The sequence below is a fragment of the Plectropomus leopardus genome, chromosome 22 (genome assembly GCF_026936395.1).
Source record: "Plectropomus leopardus strain MGB_pleo_1.0 chromosome 22, ASM2693639v1, whole genome shotgun sequence".
NCBI classification, from domain to species: domain Eukaryota; kingdom Metazoa; phylum Chordata; class Actinopteri; order Perciformes; family Serranidae; genus Plectropomus; species Plectropomus leopardus.
The window spans coordinates 13032936-13056359 of NC_142197.1; the positions used below are offsets into that span (position 1 = coordinate 13032936).

The 23424-nt window shown below is 41.2% G+C and overlaps 1 protein-coding gene and 4 non-coding genes across 5 annotated transcripts in view; all 5 read left to right on the forward strand.

Moving 5' to 3' along the window:
• The window catches only part of wnt5b (wingless-type MMTV integration site family, member 5b), a 100729-nt gene that overhangs the window by 17553 nt on the left and 59752 nt on the right, over positions 1 to 23424 (forward strand). The gene's annotated exons all lie outside the window — the stretch shown is intronic.
• Positions 6389 to 6497, forward strand: trnal-caa (transfer RNA leucine (anticodon CAA)). The gene is made up of 2 exons: positions 6389 to 6426; positions 6452 to 6497. It is a non-coding gene; the product is annotated as a tRNA-Leu (tRNA).
• On the forward strand, positions 7684 to 7756 carry trnak-cuu (transfer RNA lysine (anticodon CUU)). The gene has a single exon. It is a non-coding gene; the product is annotated as a tRNA-Lys (tRNA).
• On the forward strand, positions 13124 to 13196 carry trnak-cuu (transfer RNA lysine (anticodon CUU)). The gene has a single exon. It is a non-coding gene; the product is annotated as a tRNA-Lys (tRNA).
• On the forward strand, positions 14083 to 14155 carry trnak-cuu (transfer RNA lysine (anticodon CUU)). The gene has a single exon. It is a non-coding gene; the product is annotated as a tRNA-Lys (tRNA).

A 23424-nucleotide genomic window follows, 5' to 3' on the forward strand; every position in this document is an offset into this window, starting at 1 on the left:
CAAATACAACTGTGTTACTCAACGTTTCCTGTTTCTGTTACAAAATAAAAGCCCCCGACGATGATACTGTCGACAGAATCCCTTTAGTTGTTGACACAAGGCTTTTTATTGTGAAATATTTGCAGGACCGTGTTGTTGACAGTGGCAGATTCTCTAAATTGGCAGTCATCAAAACTTTGAGCACACCTGCTTCAAAGTATTTTCCGAAATAACCCACTGCCAAGTAGCATCAAAACTTTTTCAATCAAACGGCACATGCAGTCAATATTTGTGTGTCCAGATCTAGAAAAAAATGACTGCTTGTATGGTTTTTCTTGCAATCCATCACCACAAATGTTCTTCGGTTTAATGTGACATGTGATTGGCCCACTGCCTCAGCAGCTATAACCTCTACAGTCTGTGAGGTGAAGATCAATGCAGTGTACTTAACGGAGTTGGCAGTGCGGCTTGCTGAGATGCCGCTGGAATTTGCTTTAAAGGTTTGGCTGTACTGCACACCTGTGGCGTCTGGTGGAATTTTACAAAATTTAATACTTCCATTCAAACGATGTACGGACTAAAGTTTAAAAAAAAGAAGGTATCAAATGAAGTACTTTATTGGTCTTGGTATCACTTTAACTGACTGCTTTTGCTTTTACACAAGCAGTACTTGTAAGAAGTAGCAATTTATTCCATGTTTTTAAAAATTTTATTGACAAAAAGAAAAAATAAGAATATCATCAGCCCAATCCTTCAACAAGGGCAAAGAATTATAGCATTCATGTCAAGTTTTAACCGGTATTTGTGTCCTTGATAACACTGAGGGCATTGTGGGTTATACAAGGACATCTGCGTGTGAGCGTGTTCATGCGCAATCTGCGTGTGCAAGGGCAGTACAGGTCATAGAGCGCTCTGTGCCTGTGTCAATAACAGTATCTGGAGGCCACAGGATTACGTGACCTTGCATGCCACATGTGCTGTCTCCCACTCACTCACACTCACAAACACACGCGCTCACACACACACACACACACACACACTCAAACACAAAGCCCCATGAAATCCTCTGACTCCTGAGGGTCTTTATGAGGCTCTTGCATTGGTCATGGAGAGCTCGGAGACAAGGAGGAGTTAGAGGTGTGAGAGCAGAACGACAGAAGGAGATGTTGTTTCGGATAGAAAGAGACAAGAGGAGAGGAATGAAGGGAGAGGAAAAAGAAGAGATGGAGAGGAAGGCGGAGAAAAGATTAAGCAAAAAGAGGAAAATGTGGAAAGAGCAACCCTATCTCCTACATAATACATTTATATGCTTCTAATTTCCTTTGCCAAATATGATGTGGAGGACTTGGAATTGGTGCTATTGTATCAAATTGCTGCCTAAATCGTGTTCACTGGAAATGTGTTTTTCTCGTCCAGGAAGCATGACTTCCCCATTATGTGCAAAACTTACAGGGAGGAGGTCAGAGTGTATGATTTGTTAACAAAAGTATGAAATATCTGTCACAGTTCATAGACAAAAGTATTGTTTTTTGCTAGTTTGATTTGTTTCAAAAACATGGGTAGCAAGCCTTTGGATTTCATTCACCAAAAATAACCTGAAAATAAGCAAAGAGAGAAAAGTCAGAAAAATGGCCCAGAAAAATTCTAAATTAATGAAAAAACATATGCATACATTTTTTCTGGAACACAATTTCAAATAAATGGTTAAATTAACTGTACATAATTATAGCCCACATATAATTACATTTATCCCTAGATTTTTTTTTTTATTTCTTTTTTTCTTTAAACTCATTTTCAGGTCATTTTTCTCTCTCTTTTACTCTCTCTCTTTATCTCTTTTACTCATTTCTTGAAATTTGTGGTACATTTCTTACCGAGTCGCTCATTGTCTTTTTCCTCATATTTTTGAAAGAAACCAGACCAATGTGCTCAGGTTTCAAGGGTTAAAAAGCTTGTGAAAGGCATCTTAACGTACCAAAAAAAAAGTGATATTGATCCAGATTTCAAGGGGTTAAGCACTTTTACGTTGCATAAATTAGCCTAGTGGCTAGTGGCCTATTCCTTTCCTATCCAATTGATATGCATTATTTATACTTTTTCTAACCCAGTGTTGGGGGCAGGGGATATGTTGATTGCTGCTTGTTTTACGTGGGATATATACAATTACTATATCGCAAACATTGAGTATTAATTGTCACGTCATTGTTTTAAGCCACCGGCATAAGACTCACTTCAGCAATTCGTTCATATTGTGCATCTCTCCCTCTTACAGATAAAAAAAAAATTGACTCACACACATGATGTGCCGCACTTGTTCATCCGCCCATCCAGACCATCTCTCCTGAGCGATAATGTGTGAGCAGGCGTGTGTTTTTGTATCTGCAGCTCCAGAATGGCCCAATGTGGGCGGACAGCTAACCGCTGGCTTGGTGTGTCACGACCTTTAGAGGACATTTTAAAATATATATATATATATATATATATATATATATATATCGCGTATGGCGATATAGTCTTAAGATATTCTGCTATTATTTTTAGACTGTATCACTCAGCAATATTCACTGTTAGCTTAAATCTCTGCATCTCCTAAAGAGCAGCATGGTTGAATTTCAGCCTGCATGCACGTGTTGTCAACAGTGTTGAAACAGAGCAGCTAATATTCTGCTGTTAGTAGAGCAACAATTTAGCAATGTGAGATGCCCAGCGGTTTTCTCGTGTCATATCTCCAGATGACATGTTTTCATGTGGTACGTACTGTCTGTTGACCCGTATTTTCTCCAAATTTCAAAATATATCCACACGCTGATTTATTCCCGAGAGGCGAGTAAATATCCTCATTGTCTTTTTGTGTTTTCCATTATCTCCCGGCTGCTTTTTAACGGGGACACAGACATACTATGGGAATTTCAAAATAAAGGCATATCTTAAAGATCATAATATAGATTGATGTTTTCACTTTGCATCAGTGATACTGGATTGCTGATCACTGAATCGATTGCTCTGACTATTAAGTGCCTTAAGTCAGTGTTGATTTTTCTAACCAAGTTCTGAGTTACCTTGACATAACCATACACACGTTTTTTTACACGGATGCAAATTATTTTTTAGTATGAATGATGATCACAATGAATAGAAAAAATACAGAGAGAGCATGAGGTGGTGAATTTAAGGGAATGGTTGGGTAAAGCTGAGGCCCTGAGGGCTGTGGACATTATTTCAGCTGCTGTGTGTGTGTGTGTGTGTGTGTGTGTGTGTGTGTGTGTGTGTGTGTGTGTGTGTGTGTGTGTGTGTGTTTTATCATCTGTTTCTCTTAATCATTCACCCTCCCTCTCAATCAATCTTGAGTTTCTTCAGATCATCTCAAGTTTTCACTAAAGACTTTGTGTGTGTGAGAGAGAGCCCAAAAATAATGTGGTTGCTTGTTTGTGCGTTGTTTCCATTTCTGTCAGTACAGTCTGTAGGCTTGTACTGTATGTGTCTGTGTTTTTGCATTTGTTTGAGTGTGTGTGATGTTGGAGCCTTTATATTTGTCAGTGTTTGTGTGTCTGCGTTTGTGTGGGCCCACGCTCTTCTTTGCTCTGTGTGTGTGTGTGCGTGTAGGAGTGTGCGTGTCTGCCACAAGCCCCAGTGAGATCCAGCGAGCATGACGGAGAATGACAGGTTGATTTATGGCGAGGCTATAAGTAGAATGACTACTGCTAGAGAGAGAGAGTGTGTGTGTGTGTGTGTGTGAGGGAGAAAACGCGGCAGAGAGGGATGCAAAAGAGGGGTAGGGAGGAAAAGATGGTGGAAAGAAAGAGGGAGCAATGAGAGAAAAAGGGGTGCAGAGAAAGAGAGAGCTGAATGACAGAGCTAAAGAGGATGGCGAAAAGAAGGACAAAGTAAAAGAAGGAAAGGGGTCAAAGAAGAGACTGATTGGGATTGGATGAGTGGGATTAAGATGCATATTTGCATATTGCTAAGAATGACAGAGAGGAAATATGACCAATCTGCAAGCTGCTACTGGCATGAAAAGATAGACAGAGGAGAAAAGAGATAAAGGCGGAGAGAAAGTTTAGTTCTTGTTTGCGAAGGAGCCCCTGTGAGTTGGTTTAATGAGAAGCAGCGCCGCAGCTCGGCTCACGTAGTGCAGCATTCTGCGAGTCTCAATAGGAAAATAACATTATCTCCACAATTACATTTACATTTTTAGACATTTAGCCGATGTTGTTATGCAGAACGACATACACGGAGTGCAAATGGGCTTCAATTCCCAGATCAGCAACAACGCAGAGCGAACAGCATCCAGGAGGACATTCAAGAGCTCTGTCGATTACTGCGACTGCCACAAAGGAGGAAGGGTGCTACGAGATGATAGGCGCTATTTCGTTACACATTCAGTCTTTTTGTCAAACAGTTTTGTGGCAGAAGATGTCATGCAAAAGTGAGATCTGAAGTATATTTTTTATCAAATGTCTCCGGGCCTTATGTTACAACCTAAAGATTTACCACTAATTTTTGCTCATGATCTCAATGAGTGTGATAGCCAGCCGGACCTCTTTACCCTTTTTGGCTTGACCAGTGAGTGATGAAGTTGCAGCACTGGTCAGTGTGACTGATGGTGTGATGGCGCCGTTTCCCCATTGGCTGTTGTTCTTTCAAAATAGATATGCGCTGACAGACGCTGACAGTCCTGTGTTAATGTATTCCTCTTTCTCTGTAACCAGTGTAACCATGGTAGCACGGTGGAAACAGCAATTAGACAGCTAACTAGCCATCCGCAGTCATTATGTCAGTTTGGAAAGAGGAGTGAGAGGGTCACCTGGGTCTGTGTGACACACACCTTACATTTATTTAGACCGGTAATGAATGAACGAGTGGTGCCATTGCTATAAAGAGAAGAAAAATAATCAGACACACATTGAAGCTAAAGTTAATGTTACATGTTACAGTGTTGGACCTGGTGCCGCCACAATGACGAAATTGTTAATTAGCGGCGATAGGGCAATTCACAAACTATTGGTATCAGCGGAGCTTGGCTCTGATGGCGGCTGAAGGCAATGCAGCCTCCGCCGGTCACACGGGCTTCATACCAGGATCCAATCAGAGCTGAACACGGAGAAAAACAACCTGCCACTTTTTGTATCATTAGGTCTACTGGGAACATGGAGTTACCCCCAAAGACAATGCATATTGTCTCAAATCAGACATAAGGGTCTGAGCAGAAAGTGAACCAGTGATAAAACCATTGGATGCATTAGATTAGATTTGTCATTTTACAACAGTGCTTTATTTTGAAAGGTCAGAGATAAGACAGTTGAAGCACGTATTCAATCACAAGCAAAGCTTTTAATTTGATAAAGCAGACATTCAGAATATTCTTTAATGGGCTAATTCAATCTTAACTGTGCATCTGTATTTAAGTGTTGTCATGAGATTCGTCAGATTCAAAAGGAAACAAGAACAGTCTGAAACACACACACACACACACATACACACACACACACACACACACACACACACACACACACCTGCCAGAACAATTGCTCCCATGACAACCTGGCAACCAAGAGGGCTTTGAAGCACAGGTCAGGAGTGTGTGTGTGTGTGTGTGTGTGTGTGTGTGTGTGTGTGTGTGTGTGTGTGTGTGTGTGTGTGTGTGTGTGTGTGTGTGTGTGTGTGTGTGTGTGTGTTTTTCTCAGACTGTTTTTTAAAATCCGTGCAACCAACAGTTTCTATTCTCTCTCTTTTACCACGTCTTTTTCTTGCTTGGCTCTTTTTTTCAGCACTTTATCTTTTCTTTTCTGTTTTGCATAGGAAACGCGTCTCCCTGCCCTCGGGTTAAATTTAAAAAAAGTGAGAGAGTGTCGAAGAAATCAAGAAAAGCAATAACGAGTGTTTTCAAGAAAGAAAGCGAGGAAGGGGGAGGAAGGAGTGTGAGAAATATGGGCGAGAGAGGTAGAGATAGAGAGAGAGAGAACAGTCTTTGATCTCTCTCCTGGTGGGAGCTGGTCTTGGCATGCTGCCAGAAAACCTCATGGCGCACACACACACACACACACACACACACACACACACACACACACACACACACACACCAAACAGACGCGCACACACACATATTTAGGTCTAGCTGGCCTGCTCCAGGGCTTTGTTGATTATTTCTGCTGGGAGGATCAAAGACGTCGAACCCCCTCCTCCATCCTCCATCCATCCATCTATCCATCCTTTACCTATCTGTTTGTTCACCAGTCCATCTGTACAGCCAGTCATCAGTCAGTCCACCCAGAGATTTGCCACCAAACCTATTGTGTCCAATGCAACCAAATTAGAATAAAACTATACCTCACTTTCCTGTTAGATGTATTTGGGGGTCTTGTGGGTTTTGATGAGAGTTAACTTAAATTGGCGTGTTCAATGTTTCTGTGTCAGGATGGCCGAGCGGTCTAAGGCGCCAGACTCAAGGTACTCCTTCCTCAGTGAAAGGGAATTCTGGTCTCCAGATGGAGGCGTGGGTTCAAATCCCACTCCTGACAGAGATTTTAGCTCTCTGTGTCCCAGAGCAACCATTGTCGGCCGACGACTTTTCAACTGAGACAAATGACCACTGTTTGAATAAATCCGTGAAATTTTTATGTCAGTTGTGGTTTGCTGCTGTGACCGTGATCGCTTGGTGTAAGGTGGTGGAAGCCCCAAGTCAGTCTTATTTTGTCTAGCAGCTCTAACAAAACACAACATAGTTAATATGTCAAAAGGAATCCAGTTGTAGTCTTGCAAATCATGACCCTGCAACATCCCCAGTGTCTGTGACCCAATGTTGCCTTTAGTCTCTGCAGGGTGCAAAACAGTTTTCCTAATAACGAAGCAGCAGCAGGGGTTAAGACTGCCACTGACTGGGTCTCTTACCATGCACGCAAAGAATATGATTGTTGCATGATGCAAAAGACATGCTGAGCAGTCTCCGTACTTACCATGAGTCTGCAGCTGAGCACTGCTTGCAGTTTTGGCAGGGACTCAAGAATTTTCACCTGGTGAAAAAGCAGAGCCGAGACTAGACACAGATTGTGTCTCTTCTGAAGTATGCCAGGGTGCAGTTCTGTTACCCAGCATCAACACTTACATTTTGATGACATTTTGACGATGACTTAAGAGAGTTAATATTCCATGAAATGGCTCAGCTAAACACTTATATTTTCTGGTGCTCAGATGACCAAAAACTAGAATGCTTTTTTTAATTTATGTGTTGAAATTTGCCAATTTTGTTGCAAAAGCCTGAAAGAGAAGGCAAGACATTTTGTTTATTTCGAACTTATTCTGACTTTTCTCTCAGTGCTACACAGGAAATGTTTCTGTAGATGATCCATGAACTCTGTCCTACTCTTTGATGATTTCATTATGTACAATCCTCATCATCATTTTTACCGGTGATATATAACAATGCTTTTGTTGCTTTGCTCCATCTTCTTTCCCTTAATGCTGTTTGTTAATATTTATGCTGGACTCTGGTCCTGGCTAGCTTTGATTTTTATGTTGTCTTGTAAGCCCATGCAGGCTGGGCATAATTGTTAGCAAATACAGTCATTAATACATAACCTGCTAAAAAGTTTGTGTGCAGTGTGAGGAGGGTTGACCCAGAAATACATCCCGCCACCCTTCTTAGTGTTCTTAGCCCATCAGAGTTGATGCAGCAACGAAATCTGATCTATTTTGCCAATAGATATAGCCCGGCTAGCTCAGTCGGTAGAGCATGAGACTCTTAATCTCAGGGTCGTGGGTTCGAGCCCCACGTTGGGCGAAGGTGATTTTGAAATGGCATTAACCTCAGAATTGCAAGAGTGTAGTTTCTGAGGTCTGCCATTGACAATGATCTTTGAAATGAGGATAACTTTCAGAGCACTACTACTCAACCTTCGCTGGTAGTCGGTGGCTGCTTGTTGCCTGCAAATTCAATGAGCTGCAGTTTTCAGGAGGAGAAAATCAAAAAAGTTCTCCAGTGATCTTGAACAAATCACTGAACAGTAGCTCCTCCATGACTTTCAGAACAGCCCTGACAACAAAAGCACACGCGCAGTATCGACATACTGGCTCTAAGAGGGATAACCACAGAATTAAGACGGTGAGCCGTCTCTCATTTAACTGACAAGAGACTTTGATCAGGGGCGAGGTTGATGGCTAACCTGCAAGGGTGATATTTAGGGATTAGGACGCCGCCTTTGTTGACATGAGCAGTTAATCACTCGGGCAAAGGTTGAATGCAGGGCCAAAGGAAAGAAATGGTATGCAGTGAAAAAATACATCAGGTTCAGAGTGTCAGTGGAATGGAAAGAAAATGGACTTCTGTAAATTACATGCGAGTGATGTCTCAAGTTTGGGTCTGGATTTTTTCTGTTTATCCAGCGTGTGTTATGTGCATAGTGAGGAGTTTGTTGCTCTGAATGGGGGACAGAATGACGTCAACAGCTGCCATTAGCAAGGTCAGGGCCTTGGGTATGTGTGTTTCCAGGAGAGACAGTCTGGAGACACACAGTAACATCTTCAGCTGTTGCTTGAGTCGTAAAAAAGTCGTTATCACTCACTCAGTACTTTCTGTCCTGCTTTCTGTCTTCCTCCGTCATTTTTACCATTTCTCATTCCTTTTAGCTTAAATTCTCCAAAAGACCCTCGGCCTTTTCATATTTTTCTCCAGGTCTTGAAATTATCCGTGTTCCTGAAAATGCCCTCTTCCTCTTCCTCCTGCAGTAATCACACCAGTCAGCGGCCCGCTGAATCAGCTGCTTATGAATTCTCTCTGTCTCTCTTTTTTTGAGCCGTGGAGCCTGAAGGTCTAACCTCCAGTTGAACTCCCATAGCTTTGTGTGTTCATGTGTGTGTGTGTGTGTGTTCATGTGTGTGTGTGTGTGTGTGTGTGTGTGTGTGTGTGTGTGTGTGTGTGTGTCAGGACTGTGAACCCTCACCTCTGACCTTTAGTGCATACCTGTCTGAACTTACCGCTCAACTCCCACCTCACACTACACTGCATATCTATCTATCTATCTAATCTATCTATCTATCTATCTATCTATCTATCTATCTATCTATCTAATCTTTTTTCCTCTCCCTTTTTCTCTCTGAGGCCCCAGAGCCTAAGGCCGGATGTAAGGGTCATTAAAAATACTCTGTGTGTGTGTGTGTGTGTGTGTGTGTGTGTGTGTGTGTGTGTGTGTGTGTGTGTGTGTGTGTGTGTGTGTGCACTTCATACTGAAAACGAGGGCATTGGCCATTCCTCCTTTGTCTAAAAAGGAAATACCAAAATACTGAGGGCCTCTCTCTCTCCCTCTCCCTCTCTCTCTCTCTCTCCCGCTTTCTCTCTCTCTCTCTCTCTCTCTCTCTCACTCTCCCTCTCTCTCTCTCTTCCCCTCTCTCTCTCTCTCTCTCTCTCTCTCTCTCTCTCACTCTTCCTCTCTCTCTCTCTCTCTCTCTCTCTCTCTCTCTCTCTCTCTCTCTCTCTCTCTCTCACTCTTCTCATCAATGTTTCATATGATCTTTTTGGCAGTTTTGTCAAATAAGGCGAAAGAGAATCCTTCAGTTCTTACTTTGGAAAATCAAACCGTTACATTAACATTAAATGTTCTACATTTTGTATTCTCTCTGTTCTTTTATTTTATTAAGAGCATCAATCAGGAGAAAATGCAGTGCCATTTTTAGCTTGAACATCTGTTAACATATGAGTCTGTTAAAGCACTTAAATGCTAACACATGATATTTTGGAATAACGTATTGTGTATATTGTATGACATGATTTATGATTTCATACATTTACATATACTTGACCTCGAATATTGTTGATGACACACAGAAAATCAGCATCATATACCCCTTTCCTGCCAAAATTAGGGCACGAAAACAAGTTTTTCAATCATGTATAAACCCACTAAAAATAGGCTTTCGAAGGATGAACATTATTTTTCCCTGATTTCCTGAGTGATTGGTCACTTTGCTGGTTACCTAAAATAGAAATGTTTTACAGTAAATATCTGTAGATGAGAATGTTATAGTTTGTGTTCCCACAAGTGTTATGATGACAGATTAATAATGTCCTGAAATGGCCAAATCCCAGGATATCTTACATGGAAAATGTACTCTATAGCTGCTTAATGCCTCCATTAAAAATAAATAAAGAATTAAGGGCTGTGGGAAAGGAGCGTTTTGCCATTATTCTTGCTTTTATGATATGAACAGTTTCCAATTTGCGCACTGATGTAAGTCTTGACAAATCTGCCAAAACCAGCTAAAGTCTTAGAGAAAATATTTACATCTTGTTAACAGTAAGGTACTTGTAATCTTTGAGGGCAGTCTTGTAGCACTAAAATGAGCAGCGGAGAGTCATCGTCTGACATCCCTAAATTTAGACTGAGATGATGGTAGAAATAAATGAGGAAAAGTGTTTGAAAAAACAGAAGAAAGACTGAAGGCAAGAGAGCTGATAAGCTGATGGCAAAAAAGGAGCCAGATCGAGACAGCAAGCACGCAGAGAAGGAAAAAAAAGCTCTGTGTGTGTGTGTGTGTGTGTGTGTGTGTGTGTGTGTGTGTGTGTGTGTGTGTGTGTGTGTGCTGGAGGTGTGCCAGGGAGCCTGCCAGCCAGCAAGGCTGAGCTGCAGGGTCCCTGCTGGGGGTGGAGGGTTCAGGCGAGCCCCCTGCCTCCGCCGGCCTACTGGAGCATGCTGGGAAAGAAAGGAGGAGGAGGGAGGGAAAGGGGGAAGGGAGATATGGAGAGAGAGAGAGAGAGAGAGAGAGAGAGAGAGAGACAGCCCCTGAGAGGGAAAGGGAAGAGAAGAAGGGAGAGAGGGAAGGAGGTAGAAACAGACAGACAGCCATGGGCGAAAGAGGAGGAGGAGGTGATGTTGATGTAGGGAGAGAGGTAGAGGAGGTAAACCCGGAGCTGGAATGTGAGAGGAATGCGGAGAATGGAGGAGTTTTCCTCTGGCTGGAAAGAGAGAAGGAGAGAAGGTGAAGGAGGAGGAGTTGGGAGGGTGAGAGACCTAAGGCACTACAAAGCTCTCCTCTAATTTATTCCCTCCCTCACTCCTTCACTTTAACTCCTCCTCTGTAGACACAGATCCAGATGTGTTAAGTGACTTTTCCACCAGGACTTGGATCTGTGTCAGATATGAATACGACTGATTATTTTCCTCTTCTTCTCTCGAGTCAGTTATTAACATCACTCATTCTAACAACACGCTCTAACTACGAACTCGTTACATAGTGACGGTTGGTCAGAGACTTTCCACTTCAACCTATGACGTTTTAGTTATTTTGCCATGTCAACCTATGACGTTCCAGGATGCCACTACGATGATGTCAACAAATGCACTTGGTGGCATGGTCATGGTGGGATGACACAGCCGGTTACCGTGATGTCAACAAATGCCCGTGTGGTGGGATGATGTGGCATGGTCCCTATGTTCACGCAACAGCGCGGACTGTCACGATGATTAGGTTTTAGGCAAAAGAAGCACATGGTAAGGTGTAGAAAACACACACACACCCACACAGATACACGCACATGCGCGCGCACACACACACACACCCCCACACGGGACGCAAACTCTGGACTCCCGCACCAAAGTTGGTTGTTTGTAGGACGTCATAAATTGACGTGGCAAGGATACCTGAAACGTCATAGGCTGACGTGGAAGGTCACTGACCGACTGTGACGACTTTGGAATGAGACTGAATGTTGACTCAAACAAACGTAAACCACAATGGCAAGATTTGGCCTATTTCTTAATTTCGACATTATATAAGAGCATCGTAAATATCTTTTTTTTTAACATGGTTTATTTTAAGCAAATAGCCTCTCAGTCATCGCCATGGTTATCGCCAAGTCTGTCAGTCTTAAAGATTTACTATAAAGGTCCAGTGTGAGAGATCGAGGGGTTTTTATTGGCATCTAGTGGTGAGGACTACAGATTGCAACCAGCTGAAACTTTTCCCGCTTTGAATTCCTTCAGTGTTTATTATGTCAGGGTTTTTTTTTTAACCAGGAGAACTGGGAGCCAAATTATCTGCAGAGTTCTCCAAAAAAAAATCTGATTTAAAAAAACATAATATGGCGATGTTAAGAGGACCCCCTCCCTAATCAGATATAAATGTCTTATTCTAACATTACCAAAACAAGACGATTCTTATTTTCAGGTGATTACACACTAAAGAAAACATACTTTTTATATTATATTCTGTGTCTGCCAACATATGTCCCTAAATCCTACACACAGTCCCTTTAACAGAACAGCACTGTGGAAAAGCGTGGAAAAGCGTCAGTGCTGCGTTATGTAAAGTTTAACCAGTGCAAACATTAACGCAAAGAAATGACAGCAATTGTTGTTGTTTTTGTTTCTTGCAGTAAAATGTATGCATATTACAGTGTAATGCCAACTGTAAGGTTAAGCTTTTTGGGTGAATACCTACATGCTGAGACAGACTGTCTGCCTTCCTGTGTGTGTGTGTGTGTGTGTGTGTGTGTGTGTGTGTGTGTGTGTGTGTGTGTGTGTGTGTGTGTGTGTGTGTGTGTGTGCGTGCACGCACATTGTGATCTTCTATTCCATGCTGTGTTTAGTTAAAAGACAGTCTTTAAATATGAATAACATTGTCACAGAGAGATAGGAGTGTGTGTGTGTTAGTGTTTGTGTTTGTGTCTGTGTGCATGTGTGTATAAGTGTGTGCATGGGTGGTCAATACCAAGGTATGCAAAGACAGCGAGTGCATTTGCGTTGCTCTGCATTGCTGTAATATTTCTCACACCATCTTAAGATTTCTGCGCGGTTTGAGAGCTCTAAATCTGCAACGCATCAACATTTACAGTTTTACCTCTTGCCCACTCACATTTCCTCGTTTGCTCTCTCACTCTGTTCCTCCCCTCCTAACTCACAATTCAGTTACTTGACTGACACTGTGGTTTAGGAGAGACACTATTTCAGTATAGAGATGTGGTGTTGTAGTGCACACAAGGACATGTAGGCTCTGTGAGGATAGGATCTTTCACCTCATTTCCACTGCATGATTCAGCTCGACTTGACTCCCTTTTGGTACTCGGTCCTTTTCTCTGTTTCATTTTTCCACTGCGGGCTTGGAAAACCAAGAAAGAGCGGGTGAATTTGGTTAGAACCTCTCTGTGTAGTGTGTAGCCCGGCTAGCTCAGTCGGTAGAGCATGAGACTCTTAATCTCAGGGTCGTGGGTTCGAGCCCCACGTTGGGCGAGGCAGTTTTGGAAGGGGCATGGGCAGGCATATGCATAATTTCATTCATGTCTGTGATTTACAGCATAAGCTCGAGGACTATATCTGTGCAGGGTGCCTGTGGTTGTTGTAGGGTGTTGTTTCAAAACCCATAATAACCTCGTGGGCTGGATTGTCAACTGATTGACAGTGTTGCCCCATAAAACTGATGGCATCATCTGAAATAGGATGTGATGTCCTTACTGAATCCACCCACCAAATAGATATTCTGTTTTTTCATCTCACTATCATTGTAAATATTGACTTAACATTGTATTATATATCTATACTGTATAACATGCCATTTCCTATTGTGCAATATCTTACCACTTCCTGTGCAATAGGCTATATTTCTATATTTTTACAGTATATATACCACTAACCATGTGTGTATTTCAGTTATCCTGTACAACTATCATACATTATCTTTTTTAAGTAAAATGTGTTCATAGTGTATATAGATTTTATATAGTATATTTGCTACCGGTTACTGTTTCTGTTTACAAACTTTAAGATATGAGAAATAACTTTTTTTATAGTCTTTACTGAATATGTGAAGGCAACCTGTAACCTGTAAACTTATTTTGTTGCAATTTTTTGCCTTACAATTTTGTGCAGGATGTCTCAAGTCGCACAAGTGCTGTTTCTCTCCGACCAGTCAGTGGTCTGCAGTGCTTTAACTGCAACTTTGAGTATTAGCTCACTAAGATCTTTCAACCAAGATGGTACCAGAAAAGTAACATGGACTACCCACAACTTTTGTTAGTGAAAAAAGTCAGTCGAGTTGAGTAGAGTTCAGCTGAATCATGCAGTGTGTTATCAAACGCTGTGTCAGGTGAAATTTGAATCCAGTTTCTTGAAATATGAAGCCCGGCTAGCTCAGTCGGTAGAGCATGAGACTCTTAATCTCAGGGTCGTGGGTTCGAGCCCCACGTTGGGCGAGAAGGTTTTGGTAGTGGATAGAAATTGCACATTTGAACTCATCATGGATGTGCATTGATAGACTCAGCAAAAATTGTCTGCATCAACTGTCCACTGTCACCTGAACTCAAAGACATCTGTAGTGATTGCAGTACAGTTCTGATCCTCTGCCCTGCCTGACCTTCAGCACTCGGACCGGGAATTCCACAGTATTACCTCAGGTTTGCATCGGGACAGGTTCTTTAGTTAGTATTTTTCTTTTCTTTTATGACACGTAAAAGGAGATAAAGAGTGAGGAGGGCTACAAGGCGACTTGGTTGGCAGCCTTTGCCTCTGTCTCCTCAGCAGAGTTGTGTAACATGCAGCTGAGAGTGGTAACCATCATCTGCTCGCTGCATTGCCATGAAGCGCTGCGTGCACTAGATGCACCAAGGGATGCAGCCTGCTTTGTCGAACCTGTCATGCACGACACGACAGAATAACATCAGAAGGAAGAGAAGAATGAGATGTAGTGCAAAGAAACAAGCCAGCCCATAGCTAACAATACATGTTTTAACCAGGGCTGTCAAACTATTAATCTTTTTAATACTGATTAATCACAGAATCTCAATAGTTAATTGCGATTAATCACAATTTTTAATCACTTTTTTAATTCCATTATTTTGCATTTCAGAGCAGTTCTGTAGTCCATATTGACAAGGTAAATAAATTTTTACCAGATTGTCTTGATTAGGAATCAAATAACAGCAAAAAACTGCATGGGTCTATTATAAAGGGGGCATGTCTGTAAAGGGAAGACTCAAAGAACCCATTTTTATACAGATATCTGGAGGTCAGAGGTCAAGGGACCCTTGTGAAATGGCCATGCCATTTTTCCATCGCCAAAATTTATCCAGACTCTGGAGTATTATTCAGCCACCCTTACTGAAAACTACTCAGCCCAGTACAGCCTCTTCAAGAAAGAAATATCGACTGGCGATTAAACCAAAAAAAGATTTAAAAAAACATGTTATAAACGGACCTTAAATGCAGCGCGATTAATGCATCAATGCTGACAGCCCTAGTTTTAAGATTTAAGAATATATATTCTATAATACATTAAGTGTTATATAAATATAGGCCCGTCTTTACAGTACAAATTATGGGTTCTTAATCGGGCTCTGGCCCAAAACTGCTGCTGCAGGTCAGGCTCAGATCAGGCTTGGACAGAAAAATCTGGACAGATTGTGTAGGGTCAGGCCTCATTTTTTTGGGCCGCTTTTTCTGGCTTTTTCTCCTGCATGGTTACATGTGAAACAAACAGAATACAAAATGCTTACTCTTAGGCAATATTTTCACCGTCGAAATTCCATTAACTCATGATCTTAGTCTATAGTAAGACATAATCCAGTAAGCATAGCCTAGGGTTTATAATCAATCTGTAAGGTTATTGGAGCCTGTAAATGTTTTTAGCCTTTTTTTTTATTTTTTCCTTTCCCTTTGTATCTCTTCATATCTGTATTTTCCTCTCTATCTTGTTCTCTCCGGTTTATGCATTGGCATGACTGTGTAGCACTACTGCCAAAGCCTCTGAACACAGCGGGGAATCTGTTTCTTCCTCTTCCTCGCTCTCCGGGGGATCGGTGAGACATTCTCTTATTTGTCCTTTTTTATCTGCGTATGTATGTTGTGTGTTTTTATATGTGTTTTTTTTTTGTCATGTGCATGTTGCCTTAGCAGCACTGGCAAAACAAAGGGCCCCATGTCCCCCTCCCTCCACCTCCGTGTCTCCAATCACCGTCTTTCTCATCCTGGAAATAATCCTTTTAGGAGAAAAATGAAAAGAGGATGCAGAAATAGAGGGTAGGAAGGGAGGAAGGAGGGTGAGGAAAAGGCGAGAGAACGAGGAGGAGTGGAGAGAGAGGAGAACGAACAGGATCTAAGCAGCAGGAGAAAGGGAAGAGGAGATCGTAATGAGAGATGGTAGGCAAAGAGGGGGGAGGTGGCGTAGAGGTGAGGGGGAGGTGAGTGGTGTCAAGTGTCACATTTACACATGTGTGGGAGGAGAGGAGGTGGGTGAGGGAGGGAGGGGAGGTCACAGAGGTAGACTCACTGTATGTGGTGACAGGACAGTGTTACCACAAAAATCAATAGGCCTGTCTGCTCCGTGGCCGTGTGTGTGTCTGTGTGTGTGGCCAGTGAGTCTGAGCTTTAATTGAAGTCCTGCGTCAGCGCCATAGTAACACAGACTATGGGATGTTCAGAAGATGTATTAATGTTAACTGTCACCTCTCTAACACAGAGCTCCCTGTTATGTGTTTTTCATGTCTTCCTTTTGTCTTTGTTTTTATTCTTTTTTTATCTGTGATGAAGAGAGAAAGGCAGGAAATTAAACTTACATTATTTAACACATATTGTATTCAAAGAAGTATTCCACCAATAATTCTAAGCCGTCTATGCAGAAAGACGCAAATACTTTTGAAATTGGTGCTACATCATCAATCAATCTACCAGTTAGTCAAATTTTATATATTAAGCACCGTTCAAACAAATCAGATGCAATTCAGAGCACATTACAGTTTGATTTAAAAAACAAAAACAAGAACATTTGAAAAAAATTGATCTTAAAAACATACAATTTTTGAGGTTAAGACACTCCATAAGAACCTGCCTAAAAAGATTTTGTTAGCTTATGTTTAAAAGTACCAATATTTTAAACTTCTCTCAGATCCTCCAACAGGCTGTTCTAACATTTTAGAGCGTAATGGCTAACAGAAACACCAAATGTTTAAATTCTACTCTGTGGAACAGCTAAAAAAAAAAAAAAAAAAGAGCTGGATGATCTGAGGGGCCCTCCCGGTTCACAGAAACTAAAAGCATCTCTGAGATGTAGTCTGGTGCAAGGCCACGCAGTGCCTTATAAACTAGTAAAATAATTTTAAAATCAAAGTGAAAACTAACAGGCAGCCAGTGTAAAGTTTTTAAAACAGGTGTAATGTGTGCTCTCCTTCTGGTCTACATGACCAGAGATTTCGGTATGAGTTTGAGAGACCGAGCGGGGCGGATGTGTCTCTTGATCAGCTGTGTCTGCAGAGGCAGGGTTGACATGTAATATGAAAATGGGGAAGTACAGCCTGTAGTTTGAGATATGTGATATCCAGGCACTGGTTAGATGTATGGAAGTTTACGACACTTCATCTACACATACTACACACTGCTATGTTACAAAATCATGGTACCTTGCGAGGCATCTGGATTTGCGAGATAAGGCAAGAATACAGCCCTAAATTGCAACACAGCCTGCCCCAAATAGCTTCTAGAAACTAGCATTGCCAAATCTCTACCAGTGGACACATTTCTACCATTGCATGATTCAGTAAAAACCTTCATCGCCAAACCCTACTTGCACTCCTGAAAAAGTTTCTGCGTTAAACAGCCATAGGTTACTTTGGTGTTCCTGCCTTAGTTCTGTTCTACTTGCTCTGATTGACTCATTGTCCGCCTTCTGACGCTTACCTGCTCACTCGTCTGAGTCTGACGACTGTAAACTTGCACTTTGACAAAGTGGAGTCAGTTTTGCTACACCCGCTCTGTCTCCAGACTCTGCGTTTGGATCTGTATGCAGTTGTTATGACTCCCTTGTTACAGCTGAACTCCTCTCCCCTCGCCTCTTTCTCGCTTGTCGATCTTGCATTTTCAGCAGTTATGGAATAAAATATTGATAGGAGACACTTCCCTATTGATGTAACCGTACACCAAGGACATAAAGCATGAAACATAAAATACACATAAGATCATCCGAGAACTAAGATAGCGGTAAAGAACTTTTTCTGCTGGATGTGGCTAGAGAAGCTCGCGGTCACGTGATGTGTGTGTGTGTGTGTGAATGTGAATGTGCTTGAGATTGATCAAACTTGTCTATTTGTCAGAAAAGCTCTGGAGAGGCACATTTTCTGACAAAGAGAGAAAAGGGAGGGCAAAGGGAAAAGAGTTTTGATTCAACATTCACTCATAACATACGCATGTAAAATTTATGCCATAGTGGAGAGTACTGAAACATAAATTGGAATACGGAAAGAAAAAGAAAATAAAGGCATTCCTTTCAGCTGCTGAGTTTAAGATTGCATACTTCTGTACTTATACTTGCAATTTTGAGTGCATGAATTAATGCATGGTAAAACGCAGTGCACAATGGGGTCACCATGTTGTCTACATAGCGGAAAAAGCAGGACCACTAACACATTTCAACCTTTGAATAAATTAATCTTTATTATGAACATGTAAAAACAAAACACACAAATTTAAGCAAACAGGCCTTACAGCAATAGTAATGAACAAGCCACAAAAAGGAGTTCAGAAAGGAGAAAGAAGTACACACTTATTTATTCCTACCCTATATATACATTCACATTCTTCATAAAAAACTTCCCAAGTTTTACATTCAAACTGCTACAATATGAGCAAATATCCCAGTTTATTATACAACCCATACAACATAAACAGCCATCCCCTTTTGTGTACAACACAATACAATATACAATATAAACACCCACACTAGCAAATAATACCGTTAGCAATAAAAGCGACCAATTCTTATCAGTTAGCTTGTCAGTTAAAAAGAAGCAACAGTAGTAGGATCTTGAACAATTGCATTTGATGGCTTTTAATAGTGGTAACGCCACCTCCCCCTTCCACAGGGTGGCTCTATAATTGAAAAAATATTGAACAGTTTACCCACCTCCTTATCCATATACTTCTTGAGAAAAGTTTTTTGTATATTGATAATTCTGTACTAATTTGGTATGGCAAATGATAACATGAATGTTGACATTAGCTTGCTAGCTAGTTACCAGTGGCACATTTTATCAGGCTTTGACGTAACATGTGGCCTAAGCTACTATCAATGGGCATAAGTCAGCAATACCACTTTACTGTTGTCAGATTTAAGATCACTCGCCTCCATGCAGCTTTCTCTTTACTAAACTGTTTTTCGGCCCTTCCGTGGCACCAGACATGACACCAGTAATAACACACACACACACACACACACACACACACACACACACACACACACAGAAAGGCATACTTGTCTGCTGCAGAGCCGTGTGCCCAGCTCCAGTCTCCTGACAATGGAAAAGCAGCCTATCGCCTATTTTTAGCAGGTTGTCCCATGTTTAAAAAACCTGTGCATACAGGCTAAATTGGGTGGGGAAAGATATAAGTGTACAAATGGAAGTATTTGATTCAAGAAACAGCAAAAGTGTCTCTTTCTATTCTGACTTCCCTTCGTCTTTTCTCTTTCTTCCAAATCACTCAAATTTCTCTTCTAGTTTCCCCTTTTTAATTCCTCTTCGCCCTCTTCCCTCCCTCATCACCCTCCCTGCCATCCATCGCTCAGCCTCTGTTGCACTTCGACTCCCCCTCTTTTCTCCCTGCTTGTCTCACACACACACAAGCACACACACATACACACACTAAGCCATGCTGACACTTAAACTAAGTGCACTCACACACACCCTGTTCCCTTACTCCCTCCTCTTACCACCCACACAGAAACGAGGACACATACAGGCCACAAAACACACACACACACACACACACACACACACACACACACACACACACACACACACACACACGCAGAGTACTTTCAGCACTTTCTTCTTTACCATACTCAGCAAGATCAGATGTCAACTCAACTGACACAACGCACACAGAGGCTGTATTTTTCTTTTCACCACGCTCTGTTTCCTCCTCCCTCTTATAGAATATATGCATTTTTAAAAACCCTCCCACACACACAGACACACACACAGAGTGAGAAACGCTGCATGAATGGTTAACCTCTACACACAAAAGTCATAAGAGGGAAAGAGATGAAGAGACACAAAAATTTAGGGGAGTCAGAGAGAGGAGATGTGGTAGAAGAGGGCTGGAGAGGAATAAAAGGAAAAAGTTTAAACAAGATGAGGAAGGAGAATGTGAACAAAGATACAGACACGAAGCTTTAGCTACACATGTAAGCAAAGAGCATCTATTAGAGCGTGCATGCAAGAAACAAATGGCTCTGTATTCAACGCATACGCATAGAATGAAACATGAATAAATGATTTTCATGCACTGACAAAACCACCACGAGCCAAGACACTCTCACACACATGCACCCAATGTGTGTTCACATGCTGGCAGCACATGCCGTGCATAACATACACACGTATGCATGTACAATTAAATTACATGCATATTTTCATGCAGGCAGCATGCAATGACACAGACATGGACACGCAGGCAGAGACACATGCTTCTCCTGTGCATCTGACATGAGAGATGTTCTGACATTACACACATACACGCTTTTCACATTCATATACACAAAACATGGAATTGCACTATATAAACAATGTATATATACACAGTCACCCCTTACTACTTTTTTTTTTACATTTTATATTCACAATTAAATAGCCAATAATATCATTTGGTCCATAATCATGTTATTCTTATGGATAAACTAATTTGCATTTGCAGGCATAAATTTGCTGAAATTTTGTTAACTTGCAACATGAATTAAATCAGATTTTAAAGAATATTGTCAGCTCATTATTATAACGTGGACATTATTTTGTGTGATATATGTTTAAAAGAAACCCAAAAAAGTAAAAGTGTGAAATATGCAAAGACTGAAGATCTTGCTGGATTACTATTTGCGAGACTTTAACTAGATTTCTTTTGAGATTATTTCCCAATCTGCTAAGAGACATTACCAATTCTTTATGTGTCCACAAAAACCCATACCTTTGGAAATACAAGATAAAAGGGCTCATGTATTGTCAATTTGGCACCAATATAGTTCATAAAAAAAACAGTATTTGCACACGAGCGTTACATTTTGGATTTTGTCACCTCAGCTGGCTTGCAGCCTCCGTTGGTTCTCTGCTCTATTTAAGTGGGAGGCGACTGTGGAAATGAGAGGCAAAACTGAGATTTCTCACTAAAATAAATGCTGGTTTGTGGATCAGATACACAATAAACCACAAGTCTTATTCACTCCTCAACTGCAACACAGTCAAAGAGAACTGAGACTTGTTCACGTTTTTGCCCCTCCCCGCGTCCCCTCCATGTTTACTGTCCACTCAGTTTGCTGCTCCCTGTTTGGTGCTGGAGAGAGCGCAGCTATTCTTTAGTATTTGCATGAGCCGAGACTAAAAACATTTGATAATATTAACCATGTTTGATATTGTTTTTGTGAGGACGAGTAAAAGACCGATTTAAAGCAGCTCTGCATTTCATCACCACCTTAGTTGCAACGCGACTCAAGCAACACTCATGATTTTCCGATGTTCCGAGGTTGGAAATTTGGCTGCAATGCTGAAATCACTTGAAAAGTAATTTGGTGTTGGGCTGGCATAGACTGTTGGCGTGTTTACAACCTGTCAGAACATCTGAATGCTCTTGTTTTTCACTCTGTTCCCAGATTATCTTTTACTTTATTGTGTAAAATGTTATCATTACCACAAAGAAGTGCAACCCAAGCAGTAACGCACCGAGTCATCCTTTAAGAGAATATGTCGCCCTTAGTATTGCTCTGCTTCACATTTATTATCACTCCCAACATTCACATTTAGGCTCTAATGCTGTGCTGAAGCAGCAGCAGCTTAAGTGCCTTGCTCAGGGGCACTGTGACAGAAGCTGGCAAGGGAATGGAGAGTGGTTTTCATTCATTCGTTTGGTAGCCTTCCAGTGAAAAACCGCACACCTTTAGGCGACCGCTGCCCCTGATATATATTTAAGTGCAGACTGCCTTCAGCGTCACACACACACTCGCACACACACAGGGCAGCATGGCCACACACCATGTGTATGAGCCAGATTTGGCTCTGTCTTCATGTCTGCCATACGGTTGATTCCTCCCTGCTGTGCACACCCTGCAGGCCAAACACACAGCTCTCCGTGTGTGTGTGTGTGTGTGTGTGTAACTAGGAGAGTAAGAGAGTATGGAAAAGAAGGAGAAGTGAATATAAAGCCAACAGACCAGTATAGAGAGAAGACAGACAGATTTTTTGCCACAAAGCCATGGTTCTCAAAAAAATAAAGTAATTTTCACTCTTGCACTGTTTATACAGTATATTCACCAGTATACTCACAGTAGACTACTGCACACTGATATGTTAGAAACTACATTAGTGTTATATAGGTTTGGTGCACCAAATGTCTGCGTGTGATTTCATGAGATAGGTTTGTGTTTTCTGTGATTTCTATTTTGGGAAATGTTTAAGAAATTGAATATTATTGCAAAAAAAAAAATCAGCATTCAAAGACAATTTAAGGCTGATATACATTTGTAATAAGAATGAGGTTTTAACAGATGACTGGGAAATGTGTTGCAATGACACTAATGTTCACACAAATGATTAGAAATTAGAAAATGCATCTATCTTGGTAACCCTGGAAAAGCCCTCTCTTTAGAAAAGAAGAGACAAAGAAGGCTTTTTCCGTAACAACGACTTAACTCTGCTGAGACATTGTCCCATGTCCAGCTGTCTCAGAGACCACTCATTTTGGTGCCAGTTCAGCCAATCACACAGCACAGGTGTTGTTATTAACCTGTGTTTATGTTGTCTGGTGACTTTGGCAGCACGAGGTAGTGATTTGATCGATGGACTGCAGGACTTTCTGTTGGCCCTGCTGAACTGGAAACATTTCTTAGCTGCAATGAAATTGCAATTTTTTACTTGAGACAAATAGATTTGTTAACAAGAACAACTAAACACAAGACAGGTTGAGAAAAAATAAGACAGTTTTGCCTTTCAGTAACACCTTTTTTCCAAATATGACAATATTCAGAATTTGATACAGGTATTCTGAATTAAACCTTATTCTGAATTTATTTTCTAATTCGGACATGCCAGTATTAATCAGATTTTAGTAGCATTATTTGAACATGTATACAGCGCATTTGGAACTTATGTTTCAGTTTTTACTGTAGAGTGCAACCATGAGCAACTTATATGACCAGGAGCCTCTGGGCACAGATATGCAAAAGACTCTATGAGGGACACACAGACTTATTGGTTTTGTCTTTTGTTGTTGTTTTGCATCTCTTTGTAGTCATTATGCATCTTTTTGTGTGTGTTTCATGTGGTTGTTTTGTGTCATTTTTTGTGTCTTTTGATCATTTTGTATCCTGTTTGTTAGTTTTTTTTAGTGTTTTTTGTCTTTATTTGGTGTTTTTTCTATGTTTTTATCCTTTTTGTGTCTTTTTTTGACATTTTTTGTATCTTTGAGGTTGTTTTGTAATTAGTCTTAATGG